This window comes from Pinus tabuliformis, chromosome X (genome assembly GCF_031772625.1).
Source record: "Pinus tabuliformis cultivar Carrire ecotype Pingquan chromosome X, CPIR1, whole genome shotgun sequence".
NCBI classification, from domain to species: Eukaryota; Viridiplantae; Streptophyta; class Pinopsida; order Pinales; family Pinaceae; genus Pinus; species Pinus tabuliformis.
The window spans coordinates 1,666,114,939-1,666,137,317 of NC_142308.1; the positions used below are offsets into that span (position 1 = coordinate 1,666,114,939).

The 22,379-nt window shown below is 34.2% G+C and overlaps 1 pseudogene across 1 annotated transcript; it reads right to left on the reverse strand.

The window, feature by feature from the left end:
• Nucleotides 1-14,675: 14,675 nt before the first annotated feature.
• On the reverse strand, nt 14,676-16,534 carry LOC149146401 (coniferin beta-glucosidase-like; annotated as a pseudogene). Its single transcript, XR_016265161.1, has 8 exons — nt 16,440-16,534; nt 16,242-16,293; nt 15,928-16,159; nt 15,660-15,735; nt 15,490-15,576; nt 15,269-15,355; nt 14,916-15,169; nt 14,676-14,842 (listed from the first exon to the last, which is right to left on the reverse strand). The product of XR_016265161.1 is annotated as a coniferin beta-glucosidase-like (transcript).
• Nucleotides 16,535-22,379: the final 5,845 nt, after the last annotated feature.

Consider the following 22,379-nt stretch of genomic DNA (forward strand, 5'->3'; position numbering starts at 1 on the left):
GGAGCTCGTATAAAGCAATAACTTGAGCCCCAACACGATCGGTGGATATAACCTTGTCATAAATTTAATAAATATTGTATTTACTTATTCATTATTATAAATAATTAAATATTTTATTATTATTTTCTTATTATAAATAAATAAATATTTTAATTATTTACCATTATTATAAATTAAATAAATATTTTCTTTTAGTTATATACATTTTTAAAATGATTTCATGCAACATAATTATGTGATTTATTCAAAACTCATGAAATATGACATCAAATACTAGTCCTTTTAGATATTAGTGTGAACTTAAAAAAAAAAAATTAAAAATTACTCCAAAAAGTTCAACAAAGATAATGTCTCTTGCAATTGTTATTATATTACACAATCACATTGAATTTAATATTATTTGGAATAATATTACAATTGTTGTAAGGATAATTTGTATTAACATTATGTAGTTGTATATGTTTAGTTTTTTTATTATGAAAAGAAACGATCAAATAATTGAATATACAAATAATATATAAAAGCTGCTTTTCTAATCACCTTTGTGGACTTTTTATATATAAAGTAGGCACATCACATTTATGATATACATTGATGTGCATTGAATATGTTATGAAGTTTGGATGTGTATTTTATATAGTGAAAACATGGATGCATGCTTCATATATTAAAACAATAATGTGTATAACAACTCTAGTACTATAAATTTGTAAAACATAAAAGGATCAATATAAAAGTTGATTTGCTTCTCATTCTATTTAACATAGAAGGTATAAAAATAACTTTGCTACTCAACATAGTAATCTACCTAGAAAAATATGTTAAAAAATCACTATAAAAATAGATAATTTTTTATATAGTAGTAATATTATTTTTATCTTGGTTACAATAACTTATGCTATGTAGGTACATGTAGGTACATTTGGTTACACTTGTTTTGCTATGTAGGTATATTAGAAACATTACCATATGAGTCTATTTTGTCATAAAATGTAATAGCAACAATGTTAATGTACACGCTCCTTTCGCTATAGCATGCTTTAGCATTGCATCCATTTTTTCTAGATTGGTTAAAGTCTGAATTTTGCCAAAGTAAGTTCTATTAAATCATTAAATCTTGTTTTAGATTTGAAAAACACTTGTTCATTTTTCAATCACCACTTGCATTTCTTGAAAATGCATCATCATATTCACAATAGTTTCCCATTAATAAGTCTAGCTAATTAAGTATCATTTTGTTTGATTTTCTTTGTGTTTAGTAAAATAAAAAACTCCATATATTGAATTTGCACTACATAATATACAACACAACCCTTAATTATTTTAGTTATATTGCACTACTTGTCTAATATTTTAATGTTTAAAACTATGGTAATTTTAATTAAAAATGACCAAAATATTAGATGCTCCTTGCATCCTCAAAAAAATACTTGCTCTACAGGGTCCTATAAACATCTAAAGCCTACTTTTACTTTTGACTATACCCCCTAAAAAAAAAATTGCTATTCATGTAAAAGAGAAGTTCCTACCAACATCTAAAATCTACTCTTACTTTTGAGTACACTCCCTACAAAAAAAATCCTACTCTTATATTATATACCTACACTCTCCAAATAAGATCCTACTCTTATACTATATACCTACACTAGAGAAACTAATTATTAATGGTCTTGTCTTTGCCGAGAGAAGTTCAGGAGGGTTTTGATTTTTGATGGCCGATGTTCAGAAATCTTTGTGTTACATTTCCAAATATTTTTAAAAATTAAGCGTTGAAACGCTAAAATTCTTTTAATTCAATTGCTCTATGGAGATAAACATTTAAAACTTCAAAGCAGCCTAGTTCTCACCTTATTGACTTCAAAGCCCTCACCTCCTTAGACTTCAAAGTGGTTTGAATATTCGCATGTATCGTTGGAAAAAAACACTAAACCGATTTGTCATTAGTAAAATATTCGTATGTATTGTTGGAAAAAAACACTCAACCGAATTTGTAACTAACATTTGCACCAAATGTTGCAAAGAAAACGCCGTAAGAGATAAAGTGCGGAAATCCATTATCCATGTAGTGTGTGCATTATTCAACAAGGTGGATCTCTCTAAATTTGTTGCAAACATTTATGTTGTTGCATTGCTAATTTATTTAGAATCTACTACTACCTCCTCTTCTTGGAATATTAAATTTCTTATCACCCCATGATGACAATCCCTCTAATTATTGGCATCACAATTTTTCCACTTTAGTGGCTTTACCTTCAACCTAAAGAAACATGAATTTGAGTCACTCAATTAAAAAGAAATTGCTAAATTGCTATTTATCAGGTTTTGAGTAAAAACAATTAATAACTCATATTTACAACCTTTTAAGTCTTGTATTTATAACTCATATTTATAACCCTTTAAAATGAAACTAACTATCTATATTTTTATTAATAATAAAAAGAATCTTCTTTATAAAACTGACACTCACATGCTACTCCTATATATTTATCTTATATTTAATATTCAGTGTCCATCAATTGAATGACAAGATGAAAGCTCAACTTAATTGCACATTTCTGAACTCCTTTGTGGGAATTCATGTCCCATTAATTTAATGGAAAATTGAAGTTTCAAATACAGTACACATTTTATACCAAATTCAGAGAGTTCATGAACAAACTTTCAAGGTTTTAATGGATCTAGGTCATTTGTATTTTCTCTCATGTTCTGGGTCGTATGTATTTTCTCTGATGTTGACTATACTAGCAATTGTCCCAAAAGGTACAAACCTTAATGTCCTTTTAATGATCAAGCCTTATGTGAAAACAATCATATTGATCCACTAGTGTACAATGATTTGTTACATTTGTCTTGGTCTATAATAGAGGTGTAACAAATATGCATTGAAATCCTATAATTTTAAGCATATAACCCATTAAAACGTGACTTAAAAGTTTAATTGGTAATTATTTATTCAGTAATTTGTACATTGTTAATTGCAATTTCTCTTGAAAACCAATGTTTATATCAAAATTTTAAAAATTAACACTCACTTCTCCCGTAGTTTGGTGTTTCTTTATTTGATCGTGGTACTCAAGATTGCCTTTCTCCAAAGTATCAAATGTGAAGATGATATCTTATGTGTTTCCTCTTTCTCAGTAGGTTCATGTGATTATTATTATTTTTGGTGTTAATGTTTATGTTTTTTTTATGCCCATCCATTATTTATTATCTAAACATTGATGTTTGAAAATCCGTAAGTGGCTAGTGTGGAAATTGCAAGGTATGTTGAGAATTTGGTTATCTAGTAAGCTTAGAGTCATTCTTGAGTCATTATCTTTACCATCTCAGGAAGAAGAAGAAGAAGAAGAAAAGCCTATTGAATTGAAAAAGAACCCTAAAAAGTATTAGGATCCATGGGTCATTTTTTTGCATCATGTAGCAAGATAACATGGCTAATTGATTATGCCACATGAAGAATTAGCCTTTGCCAATATTTAGGCTTATAACTAGGTGATTTTTTCTACTAATATTCTTATACCAATTTACCATGATAATTCTCTTTTAAATTAAAACATTGTTTGCAGGCTATTGCAGGAGCCGAGCGTTTGCTCCCTGAAAATATACCTTCAAGGTTCCTTAGGTGGATAGTAGAGCTACTATACTTGACATTGGCAGTATCCAGTAGTCTTTCTAGCCCAAAATCTGCTATGTATGGCTCCATGTCAAAGCCCAGAAGGATGTTGCTTGGCTTAATATTTGCATGAACAAACTCCCTTTCATGTAAATAAGCCAGGCCTCTGGCTACTCCCTTTGCAATTTTAATCCGGGCAAACCATGGCAAATAAAAGGGAGAGTTTGATGACCATCTTGCAATATTAGAGAGATATAGTGTTAGTCAAAGGATCTGAAAAGGATAGGCCACTAAGAACCTTAGAAGCTGAACAAGATGATCAAGATTAGCATGCAACAAGAGGAGAATAACAATTCAAACCCTACATGATAATGGAATCCCTTTTGCAGTGATTACAGAGAACTGGATTTGGTTATCCAGAATGTTAAAATTGAAAAGGAATCAATACTCTTTGATAAGCAAGGAAAGCATTATACTCGACCTCAGGGAACTCAGTGGGAAAAATTATCAATAACTAGTTATAACAAAATATAGAGAACCCAGTGAACAAAATGACAAATATCCAATTTAAATGAACCACAGAGAACGTGGTGATAAAAAAGATAAATATCCATCTTAAAGATAAAAGAGAAATGAAATAAACTGCAACATATCCTTGAAACAAAACAAAAGGGTTGATATATATTCTAAAGAAGAGAAAACAGGGATAGACTCTGCAGAATCCAGTAATATGGTATAATGGGCCTGTTCAATATATAGTAGTAGAAACATTCCATAGAAACTGATATAAATACTGCAGCCAATTGTTCTCCAGCTAAGTAAGAAGATGTTATGTAGAATAAGATACAAATACAAGCACAGGGTCACTTGTCTTATTTCATGGTCTTCCTAAGAAGGATTTTGAAGGAAGTTGTGTAGCATTCTCATGGTTTTGATAAATTATCATTTGTTGTTGAGATGAACATGTATATATAAATATTCTAACCTGAAAAAGGAGCAGTTTCTTCTGAAATTGATTTGCATCAATTTCTTTTGGTCCAACTAGCAATTAAAATCCATCCCCTGCCACTGCAACAATAATACACCATATATCACCTTCCCATTAAAACTGAGAATGAGCTGCAAGTAAACTGTGAGAACGAGGATGCCTCATAAGCATGGAGTTAAGTTTGATCCCTGAGTTTTGCTACAATCCTCAACTGTAGAAATATTGAAATTTTTAAGAAGACTCTGGAGATTTCATAAGCAGCTGAGTTGACAGCAAAGTTTGTCTGAGTCCCAATCATAGAGGTGTCTATATCAGTTTTGTCAATGTCTAAGTAGAGCTATTGAATACGGAATGTGGGTGAAAGTCCTCATCTCTGTCCAACTTATGTCAAAGCAAGGATGCTACATAGGAAGAAATAAATGGTTAATCGGTTGTGGATGATGGCATCTTTTCTAGAAAATGCAATACCTCCTTCATTGATGGTCTCTTTTGAGGGGAAGCAGAACCACAATTCGAGGCAATGTGAATCTACATTTTTGACAAAGAAAAAATCAATAGAAGTCAAAAACAATTATGGATCCAGAATTGAATCTCAACACAGAGGTGTGCCTTACTGTCTAGCATGTATGAGTGGATATCACAATGAGACATTTCAGAACATTAGATACCTCAGTTTCAGAAAAGGGATGAAAAAAGAGGAATCCCAGATAAAATGGAGACTTCTGACTTATTTTAAGTTTGATACATTATAGGTGCTAAATCCTTTTTCTAACCCTAGCGTCGCTTCTGATCCTAAAATAATTCCACAATGTTCTGATTTTTATTGAGAGCTGAGAAAGTGTTAAAACATGGGTACAAACTCATAACGTTAAAGAGGAGTATACTCTGAATATAAGATTTATCCCAGGTGTCTATCTAGTCCTGTCAGCAAATCTAAAATAATTGATCTTACCATTGGTTTAGGAGCCTATAATACAATTGGATGGATATGAACTCAATTACATCTCAGAAAACATGGGAAGACAATCATATGGGTGGAAATGATAAACTTACATAAAGTTGAAAAAAGCGAATGCCTGGTCCAGTTGAAGCAACCTCTTCAACACTTGATGTAGCCCATGAAGAAAGCGTCTACAACAAATATGTCCAAGCCTCAATTTTTATCAACACAACAAACTATTACAACATCCAAAATCATTATAATTTCTTAAATCCTTAATAGCTATAAGGAAATTAAAACATTCAGAAGATCGATCCCACAAAGAGAAGACTGATGCCCAAACCATTATAGTTCCAGCAGCTCTTGCAGTAGCATACTCTCCTGTAAAAGATGATGGATTCACTTTCAGAAAATATATGCATCAAAATAGGATGTTAACTGTAATACAATAATCTAATGCATACCCTCGGGATGAGCCATCTTTTGCATGGCAGTTGGAGCAATCATAATAGGCATTGATATCTTGAATCCCAACACAGTGGTATTCAGATCCACCTTGGTTACATCAACCAATATTCAGGGACGGAACCTGATACATACAACATCAACCAAAATATTTGTAATAATGTCAATTCCCTGATGCTTGTAATGAAAGAAGTTCCATAATGTTCAAAAGTTTGACCCAAGACAGGGTGACTAAAATTGAAAATTATATCTATTCAATATTTATCTAATCTGATTGCAGTCATAAAGTTGGTGAAAAAATAGATATGGGAGCTGAAGGTACATCTTTTTCAAATGATTGTATTAGCTGAAGGTACAGTAGCTAAACAGGGGAGATTGTGGAATCCATAAGAAACTCATAATATGCAAGCAATTGAAGGGCTATCTTTGTAAAAAAAATAAAAAACAACCATGCAGAAACAAATTGAACCATTTCACATCCTGCTCACAAACTCAAACTAAACAATTTTTAGACCCATGCCTTCTGTTAGTGGATATCACAATAAGACTTTTCAGAACATTAGATACCTCAGTGTCAGACAAGGGATGAACAAAGAGGAATCCCAGATAAAATGGAGACTTCTGACTTATTTTAAGTTTGATACATTATAGATGCTAAATGCTTTTTCTAACCCTAGCGTCGCTTCTAATCCTAAAAGAATTCCACAATGTTCTGATTTTTATTGAGAGCTGAGAAAGTGTTAAAACATGGGTACAAACTCATAACCTTAAAGAGGAGTATACTCTGAGTATAACATTTATCCCACGTGTCTACCTAGTCCTGTCAGCAAATCTAAAATAGAATGAATTTTCACTACCTATTTCTAATGTCAGACTCCCTCTACCCAAGTAGAGGTGTGTCCACAGTCAATTCAATTTCCTTAAAACCAGCCCTCTCTGCTCTTCTAACAAGTTGTGCAACAACATTCCTATTCTTGTAAACCTGCCAGCAATGACATCTAAATTTTAACACCACTCATACATCCACATTTAGTAAACCCAACGCAATATAATGGATCTTACCATTAGTTTAGGAGCCTATAATACAATTGGATGGATATGAGCTCAAATACATCTCAGAAAACATGGGAAGACAATCGTATGGATGGAAATGATAAACTTACATAAAGTTGAAAAAAGTGAATGCCTGGTCCAGTTGAAGCAACCTCTTCAACACTTGATGTAGCCCATGAAGAAAGCGTCTACAACAAATATGTCCAAGCCTCAATTTTTATCAACACAACAAACTATTTCAAAATCCAAAATCATTATAATTTCTTAAATCCTTAATAGCTAGAAGGAAATTAAAACATTCAGAAGATCGATCCCACAAAGAGAAGACCGATGCCCAAACATTAAACACTGATGTCAATTTCTTAAACACGAGAGAAGGCATCTTGTAAGCAATTAAATAATATAAGGTGCAATAGAAGTATAGTTTGGACCTTAAAGATACTCACATTTGCAAAAGCCCTGCTCAACTTCTGTAGCGAGTTAACAAGTGCATGACTTTGAACAAGCTGCTTTCCGACACTATAAAAACCTTTGGTGGATGCTGTTACAGTCACCAACTTTCCATTGCAAAGCTTCACCTCAGGGGAAATGGCATGAGAAATATAAGAAATCTACAGAAGAAACAATTCAGTTCCTAGCCATTATGGAGGTGAAGCTCAAAATTAGTGCAGGATTGGATAAGAAGTGCTCATTTCTATAGAAATTTGCAAAAGCCCTGCTCAACTGCTATAGCAAGTTGACAAGTGCATGACTTTGAACAAGCTGCTTTCCAACACTATAAAAACCTTTGGTGGATGCTGTTACAATCACCAACTTTCCATTGCAAAGCTTCACCTGTATATCAGGGGAAATGGCATGACAAATATAAGAAATCTACAGAAGAAACAATTCAATTCCTAGCCATTATGGAGGTGAAGCTCAAAATTAGCGCAGGATTGGATAAGAAGCACTCACGTCTATAGAAAAAAAATCTCCAGGAGGTTTGTCTTCAACAGATTGCCTTGTGGACTTCCTTATGACTGTACATCCCAATGTCATTAGTCACTAAATACTATTCGTAATTCACTTTTTTTCCCTTCAAAGTTCTAACTCATAAGCTCCAAAGAAAATCAACAAATTAAATTTAGCAATGTGCACATTGTTTGCCATGCTTCACAGTTCAAAATTTTCTTGAATCTTTGCATTACAATCAAATAAAGAACCATAGTTTGATGGCTGGAAGAGTACATGGAAAATATTTCAACATCATATCCATATTTGTATGGGATATATGCATTCTTGTAATATTTCTATTATACACAAGATTGAAAACTACTACTTCCAAATTATAACAAATTGTAGGGAACAATATACTAACATTGGATAGGAGGCAAGAGATGTGAGAACGAGAAGAATTCATAGAACTGACCAAGTTTAGAGGGAGGACACATTCCTGTCATATCCCCTTTATCTATGGCCTCTTTGGCAGCAGCCATAGCTGCAATGGCCTTAGATTTCCCCTCTTTCGAGGATTTCTTTCTTCCTTCACCCTTAGAAGAATGTTGGTTTGAGTTCTCTTCTCCATCATTTTCTTTTTCACTAGCCTCAACCTTACCTTCAACTTTTTGAAAGGTCTCTAGTTTATTGTCTTTTCCATCCTTGTTTGCTTCTTTTCTTTCTTTATTGCTAGGTAAGATTTCTTTAGAGCAACATCGTTGTTTTGTTCAGCCACATTCTCTGTCATTGAGTGAGCTGATTCTTTTCCACCTCCCTGCCCAGACCAAGGTTTCCCTTGCTTTCCTGAAGAACCAAAGCATGTTGTACAGGCAACAATGTCCAGTAATCTTCTAATGTGTGCAACTGCATGCTCTTCAGTGTAGTCCTCTGCAAAGGAAAAATAAATGAAAATCATATATAGAGTATTATGCAAACTTTGAGTATAAACAATGCATATTCTTCTTTGCATATATATTTGAAGCACATATGCAAGTAGAAATTTAGTTTAGATCACTTCAAGAAAAAAGAGAACAATTTTATAATATTATGATTTAACATTATTTCTGACCTCTTTTCAAGATAAAAACATTTATATTTTAAAGAAAGGCAAGACAAAATTTCTAGCAATCATAATAGGCATTGATATCTTGAATCCCAACACAATGGTACTCAGATCCACCTTTGTTACATCAACCAATATACAGGGACGGAACCTGATACATACAACATCAACCAAAATCTTTGTAATAATGTCAATTCCCCTGATGCTTGTAATGAAAGAGGTGCCATAATGTTCAAAAGTTTGTCCCAAGACAGGGTGACTAAAATTGAAAATTATAGCTATTCAATGTTTATCTAATCTGATTGCGGTCATAAAGTTGGTGAAAAAATAGATACGGGAGCTGAAGGTACATCTTTTTCAAATGACTATGTATTAGCTGAAGGTACAGTAGCTAAACAGGGGAGATTGTGGAATCCATAAGAAACTCATAATATGCAAGCAATTGAAGGGCTATCTTTGTAAAAAAAATAAAAAACAACCATGCAGAAACAAATTGAACCATTTCACATCCTGCTCACAAACTCAAACTAAAAAAATTTTAGACCCGTGCCTTCTGTTAGTGGATATCACAATGAGACTTTTTAGAACATTAGATACCTCAGTGTCAGACAAGGGATGAACAAAGAGGAATCCTAGATAAAATGGAGACTTCTGACTTATTTTAAGTTTGATACATTATAGGTGCTAAATGCTTTTTCTAACCCTAGCGTCGCTTCTGATCCTAAAAGAATTCCACAATGTTCTAATTTTTATTGAGAGCTGAGAAAGTGTTAAAACATGGGTACAAACTCATAACTTTAAAGAGGAGTATACTTTGAATATAAGATTTATCCCACGTGTCTACCTAGTCCTGTCAGCAAATCTAAAATAGAATGAATTTTCACTACCTATTTCTAATGTCAAACTCCCTCCACCCAAGTCGAGGTGTGTCCATAGTCAGTGCAATTGCCTTAAAACCAACCCTCTCCACTCTTCTAACAAGTTGTGCAACAACATTCCTATTCTTGTAAACCTACCAGCAATGACATCTAAATTTTAACACCACTCATACATCCACATTTAGTAAACCCAACGCAAAATAACTGATCTTACCATTGGTTTAGGAGCCTATAATACAATTGGATGGATATGAACTAAAATACATCTCAGAAAACATGGGAAGACAATCATATGGGTGGAAATGATAAACTTACATAAAGTTGAAAAAAGCGAATGCCTTGTCCAGTTGAAGCAACCTCTTCAACACTTGATGTAGCCCATGAAGAAAGCGTCTACAAAAAATATGTCCAAGCCTCAATTTTTATCAACACAACAAACTATTTCAAAATCCAAAATCATTATAATTTCTTAAATCCTTAATTTCTAGAAGGAAATTAAAACATTCAGAAGATCGATCCCACAAAGAGAAGACTGATGCCCAAACATTAAACACTGATGTCAATTTCTTAAACACGAGAGAAGGCATCTTGTAAGCAATTAAATAATATAAGGTGCAATAGAAGTATAGTTTGGACCTTAAAGATACTCACATTTGCAAAAGCCCTGCTCAACTTCTATAGCAAGTTAACAAGTGCATGACTTTGAACAAGCTGCTTTCCAACACTATAAAAACCTTTGGTGGATGCTATTACAGTCACCAACTTTCCATTGCAAAGCTTCACCTCAGGGGAAATGGCATGAGAAATATAAGAAATCTACAAAAGAAACAATTCAGTTCCTAGCCATTATGGAGGTGAAGCTCAAAATTAGTGCAGGATTGGATAATAAGTGCTCACGTCTATAGAAATTTGCAAAATCCCTGCTCAACTGTTGTAGCAAGTTGACAAGTGCATGACTTTGAACAAGCTGCTTTCCAACACTATAAAAACCTTTGGTGGATGCTGTCACAGTCACCAACTTTCCATTGCAAAGTTTCACCTGTATATCAGGGGAAATGGCATGACAAATATAAGAAATCTACAGAAGAAACAATTCAGTTCCTAGTCATTATGGAGGTGAAGCTCAAAATTAGTGCAGGATTGGATAAGAAGCACTCACGACTATAGAAAAAAAATCTCCAGGACGTTTGTCTTCAACAGATTGCCTTGTGGACTTCCTTATGACTGTACATCCCAATGTCATTAGTCACTAAAATACTATTCGTAATTCACTTTTTTTTCCCTTCAAAGTTCTAATTCATAAGCTCCAAAGAAAATCAACAAATTAAATTTGGCAATGTGCACATTGTTTGCCATGCTTCACAGTTCAAAATTTTCTGGAATCTTTGCATTACAATCAAATAAAGAACCATAGTTTGATGTCTTGAAGAGTACATGGAAAATCTTTCAACATCATATCCATATTTGTATGGGATATATGCATTCTCGTAATATTTCTATTATACACAAGATTGAAAACCACTACTTTCAAATTATAAAATATTGTAGGGAACGGTATACTAACATTGGATAGGAGGAAAGAGATGTGAGAACGAGAAGAATTCATAGAACTTGCCAAGTTTATAGGGAGGACACATTCCTGTCATATCCCCTCTATCTGTGGCCTCTTTGGCAGCAACCATAGCTGCAATGGCCTCAGATTTCCCCTCTTTTGAGGATTTCTTTCTTCCTTCACCCTTAGAAGAATGTTGGTTTGAGTTCTCCTCTTACTATCCTCAACCTTACCTTCAACTTTTTGAAAGGTCCCTGGTTTATTGTCTTTTCCATCCTTGTTTGCTTCTTTTCTTTCTTTATTGCTAGGTAAGATTTCTTTAGAGCAACATCGTTGTTTTGTTCAACCACATTATCTGTCATTGAGTGAGCTGATTCTTTTCCACCTCCCTGCCCGGATCGAGGTTTCCCTTGCTTTCCTAAAGAACCAAAGCATGTTGTACAGGAAACAATGTCCATTAATCTTCTAATGTGTGCAACTGCATGCTCTTCAGTGTAGTCCTCTGCAAAGGAAAAATAAATGAAAATCATATATAGAGTATTATGCAAACTTTTGAGTATAAACAATGCATATTCTTCTTTGCATATATATTTGAAGCACGTATGCAAGTAGAAATTTAGTTTAGATCACTTCAAGAAACAAGAGAAAAAATTTCTAATATTATGATTTAACATTATTTCTAACCCCTTTTCAAGATAAAAACATTTATATTTTAAAGAAAGGCAAGACAAAATCTCTAGCTATCTCCCCTGACTTGTTCAGATTGGGGAGCAGAGTTATTGGTTACCTTCTACAATCGTAAGGGCACAGGGCTTCAAGGTTGCAACATCTGATGAATCCCTCAACCTGTTGCCATGAACCTGGTATAATTCAAGTTCTTACCAAGTCATGGATACTTCAAGAAAACTAAGATGGCCAATGTTGCCATGGTCACACTTAAGCTTTACAAACTATTAATAGATCCAATTTCACTGTACATGGCTATTTCTATCTTGACACGAACACCTGTGTTGTTAATGCAAGTAGGGTCATACCACATGATATCTTGAACAGAACCAGTCAATTGCAATCCACTAGCCTGTCAAACAATCCCATTATTTAATGAGCTTCTGAACTACTGATTTTCTTACCTCATGGGATAAAGAATAGTTGGTCAGATGGCATGTCTCCACATTCGCAGCTAATAATCGACATACATCAAGAATATGGTCTATGGAAATTCCCTGTTTCCATAAAACAAACATATATTAAAATCTACTGTTGAACCAAACATAACTATCCATAGGTCTGGATACTGCAAGATTGGATTATATTCATCATAATTCTTAAAGCTGGATCAAACATCTATGACAAGACTTATGTTACCACCTACCATCATAAGCACTGGATAATATTTTTTATGAGATAGCGTACCTTTAAAATAACTTGAGAATCATCTGGAGTGTTCACTGTGACGTCTAGCACAGTAGGCAGGACTGCAAGCAACAAACGATACCATATAGTCATTGGTTGCCACCATAACATTTTCTTATTTTTAAAAGCAAACAGAGACCTCATATTTGTATTGATATAAAAGTACTAAGATCAGATGAACTTGTGAATAGCCAAGAAGCTGCCCACAGCTGGTCTTTTCCTTTTCAACCAATTAATCACATCGAGATCAGAGAGAACAACCACTGAAACGCAATGATAGGGCATCGGAGAGTAACCACAACACGGCCCATGCGATGCCACAGCCAAAATAATTGGAAAAAGGATACAGAGTATTTCTTGAAAAAGGATACGAAGTATTTCTTGAAGATGTAAATCATAATATGACTCGTCAAAAATAATTTTTCTGAGATTCAGAAGGTTACAAGCAAAGGCAGGAACTCAACCCCAAGATTTCTCCAGGTGCTTCTCTATCCATTTTCATTCTATTCAAACACAATACTGAAGAATTATTTGAAATATCCCTCTACCAGGACTATTACAAGCCTTCCAACTCAATGATCTGTCAATTTCACCTGTAACATATGATGCCAGTCCAAAATCCGCTGTCTGCAAAAGATGATGGATTCACTTTGAGAAAATATATGCATCAAAATAGGATGTTAACTGTAATACAATAATCTAATGCATACCTTCGGGATGAGCCATCTTTTGCATGGCAGTTGGAGCAATCATAATAGGCATTGATATCTTGAATCCCAACACAGTGGTACTCAGATCCACCTTTGTTACATCAACCAATATATGGGGACGGACCCTGATACATACAACATCAACCAAAATATTTGTAATAATGTCAATTCCCCTGATGCTTGTAATGAAAGAGGTGCCATAATGTTCAAAAGTTTGGCCCAAGACAGGGTGACTAAAATTGAAAATTAGAGCTATTCAATGTTTATCTAATCTAATTGCAGTGATAAAGATGGTGAAAAAATAGATACCAGAGCTGAAGGTACGTCTTTTTCAAATGACTATGTATTAGCTGAAGGTAGAGTAGCTAAACAGGGGAGATTGTGGAGTCCATAAGAAACTCATAATATGCAAGTGATTGAAGGGCTATCTTTGTAAAAAAAATAAAAAACAACCGTGCAGAAACGAATTGAACGAGATTTCCTGCAGATATACATGAAATGGAAAAAAGAGAACAAGAGAACCCACCATAATAGGCATTTGCCAAGCTTCCATGTGGAATGTAGTCATAAACCAGCAGTTTTTCCTCTATACTCCAATAGAAAGCTCGGAGGCGAAATATGTTGGGATGTTTAACCCTACTGATTGCTTTAGCTTCTGCTTCAAAATCCTTGATACTATGAGACAAACTAAAATGGAAATACATACCCGAGCAACCATTCTGTAAATAAAATTTTAATTAATTAACTGAATTTAAAAAAAAAAAAAAAGTTTTACGATGATACTCTTAATTTTTTTATTCATACCCATGTTATCCTCTCCACATCGATCCCAAATCTCAGAAACTCTAAATCATAAAATATCCCCACTTACTTAGCTTATAACATTTGAATGAACCTGGAACTAAAAATAATCAAAACAGAATACCACGATTGAAACTTACCTGTTAACTTAGCTGAAAATGATATATTTTCTAGAGGTGTAAAACGTATCCACCATCATCCTACCTACAAATGGATAAGTCCAAAAAAAGGGAGAAAAAGTTTTTAGCACCAGCAATTTAACAGCATCATCTTACCAGCCAATAGTGAAGTCCAGAAGCCTCTGAACAGCTGAAATGTCTTGTGAATTGTTTAGCAGTGGTTCATACCATTTGCATGACATTACAATTCCAATGAACCCTTCTTGATCAGCCTGTTAGTTACATAATATTCTCTATTAATTATATCATCCCACCAAAATATGTTAATTGCATACGTATTTATACCTGGTATTCTTTCCTGTACAGCTGGACCGCTGAAGCGTGGGCGCGCAGTATATTGTGCGCAGCGATATATGGCTCCGTGGAAGAGTTTCCCGCCCTGCAACCCCCTAAGACTGCTGAGCATCTCCCTGGAGGATAAGTGCCTGTATCATACCCTCGTGGTACGAAGATATTCGGTTCATTAAAAGTGCTCCAATATTTCACTCGCCCGCCAAAATTTCTGAAACATGCCTCTGCATACCTAGTAAAATCATCTCCGCAGAGCCACAACAACGGTGATTAATACAAATTGATGATCCCCCCTTATATTTCGTATCATGAGAACTTATAATTGATGTAGAGGAATGCAAAGTACACAATATTTGGGCTGAGCCAACCCCCGTATAGATCCTCCAGGGCTTGTGGAATATCGTAGTGACACAGCGCAACAAAAGGCTGGATCCCTGCCATTTATACACACTTTCTGTAAATTTATTTATTTATATGCATAGTGGAATTCTAATTAATCAAAAAAAACGCGTGAAGGAGTCTAAAATTAAAATGAGCAGAAAGGAGTGAATGGGACAAAACTAAGATTGATGAATATTATTCCCTCGGCTCAGCAGAGAGTCGATGAGTTCATTATAGTACTTGACCCCGCCCATATTGATTTCTCCACGGCCGTCTGAAGAAAAAAATTATAAAACAAAGTTAGCACAAGTATGATGTTCGAATTTGGATCAAATTCACAACCCCATGAATTCACACCAGGAAAAATGCGTGCCCAAGATATGGAGAAGCGGTATGAATCCACCCCAATTTCCGACATCATCTCCACATCTTCCTGCAATATCATAAGATGAAATTGGCTGGATGATTCAAGGTTTTTGGTCTTTGACAGTAACTATCAGATTTGATGATGGATTGAGTAATCATCTAAAATATAGGTTCCACAAAATTTTTCCGCAAATCTCTAACAATACGAAACCAAGACAAATCAAGAGTGGAATGCAATATAGAGAAAGAAAATATATACCTTATAGCGGTGATACTCGTCATCTGTTACGTCTGCGTTCATTCCATCGGCAATTGTTCCTGCACCTCCCAGTACAAATTAACCTTTGAATTTGGAATTTGATTTTGAATCTGAAAGTAGGGTTGGTAATTGATTCTGAATCTGAAGGTAGGGCTGAAATAATTATAGGTGTATGCGAGAACACGTCCCAGTTGCTAAGTCCTTTTCCATCGGCCAGATAACCTCCCTCCACCTGAAATTAAAAATAAATCAATGGCGGCCCTCAAAATTGAAATGATGGAGAGAAGATATCTTGGGTGCGTCCGTGCGTGTACCTGATAAGCGGAAGAAGCCACGCCGAACAGAAAATCTGATGGGAAGTCGCTCCTGCTCAACTCAGATTTCTCCACAAATGATCACTTAACGAAGCAGGAAAACAAGAGCAACAGAAACACCATTGAGGTGAAGCAAGTACCCACCTGAATCTTAAACAAGAGCAACAGAAACACCATTGAGGTGAAGCAAGTACCCACCTGGAAGTAGCGTAGCGTCGAGCAGGACAAGCGTCGATCCACTGAGTCGCATCGCATACCCGTCTAATCAAATGGATGGCTAAGATTATTTTCATCGTCTAACACTGAAATCAAAGGCTCAGAAATGTACACGTAACCCAAGAGGAAAGTTGATTCCAAAGGGAAACGCCTTACGGCGTAATTAGTTAAATGACTAATTTTATAATAAAGTCATTTTTAGTAACATCTTGATAAATAAAATAAAATTTAATGTTTTAACTAAAGTTTAAACTTTTTGAGATGAATTGAGTAATATTTATTCCCACATTATTCTATAGCATTTTGATTTTTTTTATGGGCTATAGGAAATATAAGAGCATTTACAAAAAAATAAGGTATTTATCATAAATATATTGTAATTATTTGATGTTTTTAAAAATTCTGGCATATTTTCCAATCAATTTTGCTTGAAATTTGATAGGAATTTATTGGAATTGTATTTTTGAGTTGTGTGAGTTGTATAATTTGTGTGCCTTAAGATTTTTTCAAGGTGTTGAATCCATTTATATATTTTTTAAAAACACATTTAGATAACGAAAAAATCACAATTTTGTCAAAAAATATATCATCAAATTCCAGTTCAAAAAATTAAAACATTATATGATCAGATTATATCTTTACAAGAGATACTTAAAAAAAAATACTATTTAGTGCAATATTTTTCTAAAACATCTTCAATCTCTTTATTAACAATAGGAAGTGGAATATTCTTGTATAATACAATATTATTTTAAAGCATTTTAAATTTCTTTGTTAGCAATAGGAAATGAAGTAATTTTATCTAGAGCATTTATAAGAGATGGTATTTCTAAAGAATATATATTTTTCAAAATATTCAATAAAATGATATTTAACACATTTGGTAATCAATATTAAGTTTTTGAGATGAGTTAAATAATATCTTTTTATTACAATGTTATTTTGAGTTATATTAAATTTCCTCGTTAGTAATATGAAATGCTATTTAAAGCATTTACAAGAGATTGAACTTTTAAAAGAAATTCTTTCGTAAGTACTCAGTGAAATGATAGTGACACAATTGTATATTCAATGGCATGACATTGAACACATTTGTCTACTCATTGACATTAATATTGGAACACATTTGAAAAGGAATTCTAATAAATCACTTAAGGACTTTAAGGGTATGTAAGTTATATCAGTTATCGGCATTCATTAAAAAGTGAGACATCTTTCTAATTAACCCTAGTTAGATCTTTAAAGATATGAAATCATAGAGGTTTTTTTTTGTTATTTGTATTGGAAAATAGTCTTGAGTTTCCATGCTTAAACCTTTATTTTAAATCATTAATCGAAGCTTACATCTCCAAGCCTAGATCAAGGAATTTAACCAATGTTAGATGTTTTGTAATCTTTTCCTCTTTAAGATCAAAATTTGGAGATCCTTTTTTTCAAAATTAGCATGGTAGATTCCTAGAACCGTTTCCACTATAAGATCTTCATTGCATCCACATTAGATTAGAAATGGGAGGCCATCTAACTTTTCACAAAGGTATAGTAACTTGGTGATTAACTTAACGAGGGATTACAAAATCTTTCTATCCATAGGGTGATATTCATTTAAGAAATGTAGCTATCATAAAAGTGCTTTGTCAATGTTTCTTTTACCTTTCTAGTTACTTTTCTTCCAAGAAACATACTTACCATAAAAGTGTTAGTAACTTGGTGACTAGCTTAACAAGGGCTTACAAAAACTTTCTATCCATAGGGTGATATTCATCTAAGTAATATACCTACCATAAAAATGCTTTGTCAATGTTTCTTTTACCTTTCCAATTACTTTTCTTCCAAGGAATATACTTACCATAAAAGTATCATGTCAACATTTCGCTTGCCATCGCAATTACTTACTCCCTGGTGGTGTCTTCTCCTATGACTGATCTAGTCTTTTCTTTCAACAAGTTCATGCACTTCTTAACTTTACTCCCTCCTGCAATTTGCAAATTCCCATGTTTATTTCCACCTTGGCCTACTATCTCTTATTTAAGGACAAACCACATTTAAGCCACCTCCATCAACTAACTCTTCAACATGTAAGGTTCATACACAAGTTTGAACACCTTGAACTTCTCCTCCAACATTTTGCACAACATAAACTATAAGGTTTTAACCCTTTCCTTGACAATTTTGCATGGAGAATGTTGAATGAGGAAATACTTGACAATTTAATGTAGTGTCAATATTTGCCTTAATATCTTTTCACCCACGACACCAAAACATGGCTTTATTGCTAACTATACCATTGAGTTAGAAATGTCCAATCCAACATCATACTTTGCCTATCAAAGGTTTAAGTTTGCACAATGGGGAAACCAAAGGAGAGCCCACTTTTCTCAATATGATGCTACCCTAACACAACACCATGACTCAAACTCAAATCAATGCCATTAGGGAAGATAGTGTGGCCCTAAGTTGCATCTATTGACTAGTCAACTTGTGCATCTTATGGCACTACATTTTGCAAAACCCTAAACCTCTATGATTTCTCCTTTATCTCCATCCTCCCTTGCACTTTTATACTCCTTTATGATAGTATATCATTCTTGAAGGATGTTGTTCTAGCTTATACATACAATTTATGATAGTATATCATTTTTGAAGGTTGTTGTTCTAGCTTATACATATAATTTTGTGATTTTTACGATGTCTTATGATTGTTGTGTGATATTTGGTAATAAACATTTCATTTTCCATAGCTTACTATCAATAGTTACTTTTAAGCTTATCTTCAATAAAATGAAATTGTTGCAAAGTAAAATGCTACTAGCCACTTGTGTTATGTAGGTATGTATATAAAACCATTTGATGTTTTTGTATGGGCAATGCTATTTTGTTGTAAAATTAGTAGATTCCCCGATATAGCATGATATAGCTTTATAACCATTTTTTTTTATAGTATATTGGTTATATTTAAATTTTGTTAGAGCAAGTTCTTATCGACTCAATAAATCTTGGTTTCATTCATTTAAAGAAATGCTTAATAATTTTTTAGTTATTAGTGTTTCTAGTTTTGTCATAATGCATGAAAAAACTCATCAACTATGTCGCCTTGTATTCATAACATGTCCCATCAATAAGCTTAGATAACAAAGTACTATGCTAAAGTTGAGATCCTTATTTGTTATAAAGTATCATTGCTTGATTTTTTTTCTCCTTAGTAAAATAGAAATTAAATTACAAACACCATTTGTGGGATTTACATTATGCATAAGATACACAATATCTTTAATTTAGCTATCTTTTTATATATTAGATTAAGTATTATAGTGAAGTTGAAATTTCTATTTTTTATTATAAATTATCATTACTTGATTTTATTTTTGCTTAGTAAAATATAAAATTTATTAAATTACCATTTGCACTTGGGATTTATACTCTACATAACATACAAAATACCCTTAATTAATTTAAGAGTTATTTTACATAGTGTTGCTTATTATTGTGATGTTTTGAATTACTATGATTTAATAAAAGAGATTCAAATTGCTTGATTCTTGTTACATTCAACATTAGATGCAAGTTCATGATGGTTCCAAAATTTTGATGGTTCATGTTTGGAAATCCATGTATGATCAAGTGCTCAAAATTAGGATCAAAAATCAAAGTGTCAGAATCTTGATAAACCTAGCTTCAGATCGAAGAGCTCGTCACTCTGATTCCAACTGTGTGAACAACACTCAATTTCGAGCTCATATGCAGAAGTTAGAGCAAGTCAAAGTTCAGGTTTAACTTGCTCACATGGCAGGATTGGATGACGTGGCAAGGTCCTTTACCGAATGAGGAGGCGCCAAGTGGCAAGCCACCATTAGCCCTCGCATGTCGCAAATCGCAATCACAAGCGAGTCGGTGTTAAAAATCGGCCCCAAGACAGCCAAGGTGCGATGCAATAAGGCAAGTGGAAGGATTTTAAGAATCGGCTGGAGGTGCGATGCGATGGATCACAATCGCACATTGACAAAGGGAGGTGTTACAGAATCGATTCCCGGCAGGTACTGGGTTGCGATGCGATCACACATCTCGCATGACACTACAGAATCAGCCCCGAGAGGTTCAGGTTGCGATGCGATATCCCGGATGTGATAAGGTTAGGTTGCAGTGTAATGTCTCGTCAAGTCCGTCGAATCAAAATCGCATATCGTTCGCCTAGTTCACAGTCCAAAAGACCGCAGGACTCGGCCAATTGCGATTTGTGATGGATAGCCGGTGCCGATGGATTATGGCTCAATGCACGACAAAATTCTCGCTCGGTTAGTGGATTTTTGGACCGAAATTGTGGGTTGTTGTCGGATGTGGAGCAATTTGTGGAACGAACAGTGGGAAAACTAGGAGAGGTCATAACGTCTTCAATTTTCCACTAAATTGGAGGCAAAAAGAGGCTAGGTATCCATTTTTTAGTATTCTGAACTGATTGGCGCAGGTTTCATAAGCATTTGAGCAATGTAAACACAAATTTTCACACTTTTGAGAATAATAGAGAGGCCCAAGCCATTGAACGCTAGAACAAGAAGACGTAGCCCGGGAGGGGTGAACTCCTTTATCATGTGCTTGTTGTAATGTGTTTTTGATGATGTTCTGTACAATTTTTATGTTGTTGATCAGTTTCTGATTTATGTTAAATTGCTCATAAAATTAACATAAAAACTCTTCATTTTACTTGAAAAAATTGATGAATCCTTAAGCACAATGAAAACATTTTGTTTATAATCTGAGGAAGATCTTAGCACTACAAACTAATATTCTAAATCTGATCAATTTGGTATCAGAGCACTAGCTTTTGTTTTGTGAAAGAATGATTTAATTGTTTGCAAGTGTATGCCATGCTTACAAGGTTCAAACTCAAATGAGGTGAAGGAAAGTTGGTTGGAAGCCCTGAAGTTGGGTCAAGGGGAAGAAGAGCAAGGTTGCCACAATCTCCAACACTAGTTCAGCTTCAACTTGCAGTTGAGATTCCAGAGATCATGTCTCTGAAGGAGAACCTACAAACATGATAGAAGATGAGAAGACCTTCAAAAAGACTTTCTTTGATATGACAGAGATGGTGAAGGTCCTCTATGAAGAGAGGAATAACAGGTTGCAAGGAGAAAGTTTCAAACCTCCCAAAGGAGAAGGATTTTCAGGAGGAGGTAATGGGAATGGAGACAAACATCCACCCTCTCCACCATCTTTTTCATCTTCTTCTTCACAAGCATCTTCACCCTCTTCCACTAACACAACCTTACTCATACTCATCATCATTCTTCAAAAGGAACTCGTATATCACCTTTTTTAAAACTTGATGTTAAATTCGAGTTGCCCATGTATAATGATGAAGTGAATGCAAAGAAGCTTGATAATTGGATTCATTAGTTGGAGGTCTAATGCAGGATTCAAAACCTTCAAGAGGATGACATAAAGATTCAGTTAGCTTCCTTGAGAATGGAGGGTGCAACACTTATATAGTGGGAATCAAAGACCCAAGAGGAGATTAAAAAACACGGTAAGGTCTCTATTTCTTGGAATGATTTCATTGTTGCAATCAAAAAACAATTCTACCCTCTAGATTATATGCAGAAAGCCATCATGAATTGGCAGCACTTTAGACAGCTTAAAGGTGCAATATTACACCCAAGAATTCAGAAAAAGGTCTCTGATGTTAGGTGTATATTTGCAATCACAGGACACTTTGTTGAAATACATAGGGAGTTTACACAGTTACCTTAGGCATACTATCTTAATGTTTAATCCCAGTAATCTAGATTATGTGTGTGTGCAAGCCGCTCATCTTGAGGCAGGAGGGAAAAACATCTCAGAAGAAGGTAGTAAAAAGTTGTTTAAGGGTAAAGAGAAAGAAAAGGGTTTCAAGGGAAAGAAAAATGCATCCATTAAAAAGGAAGGAGAGAA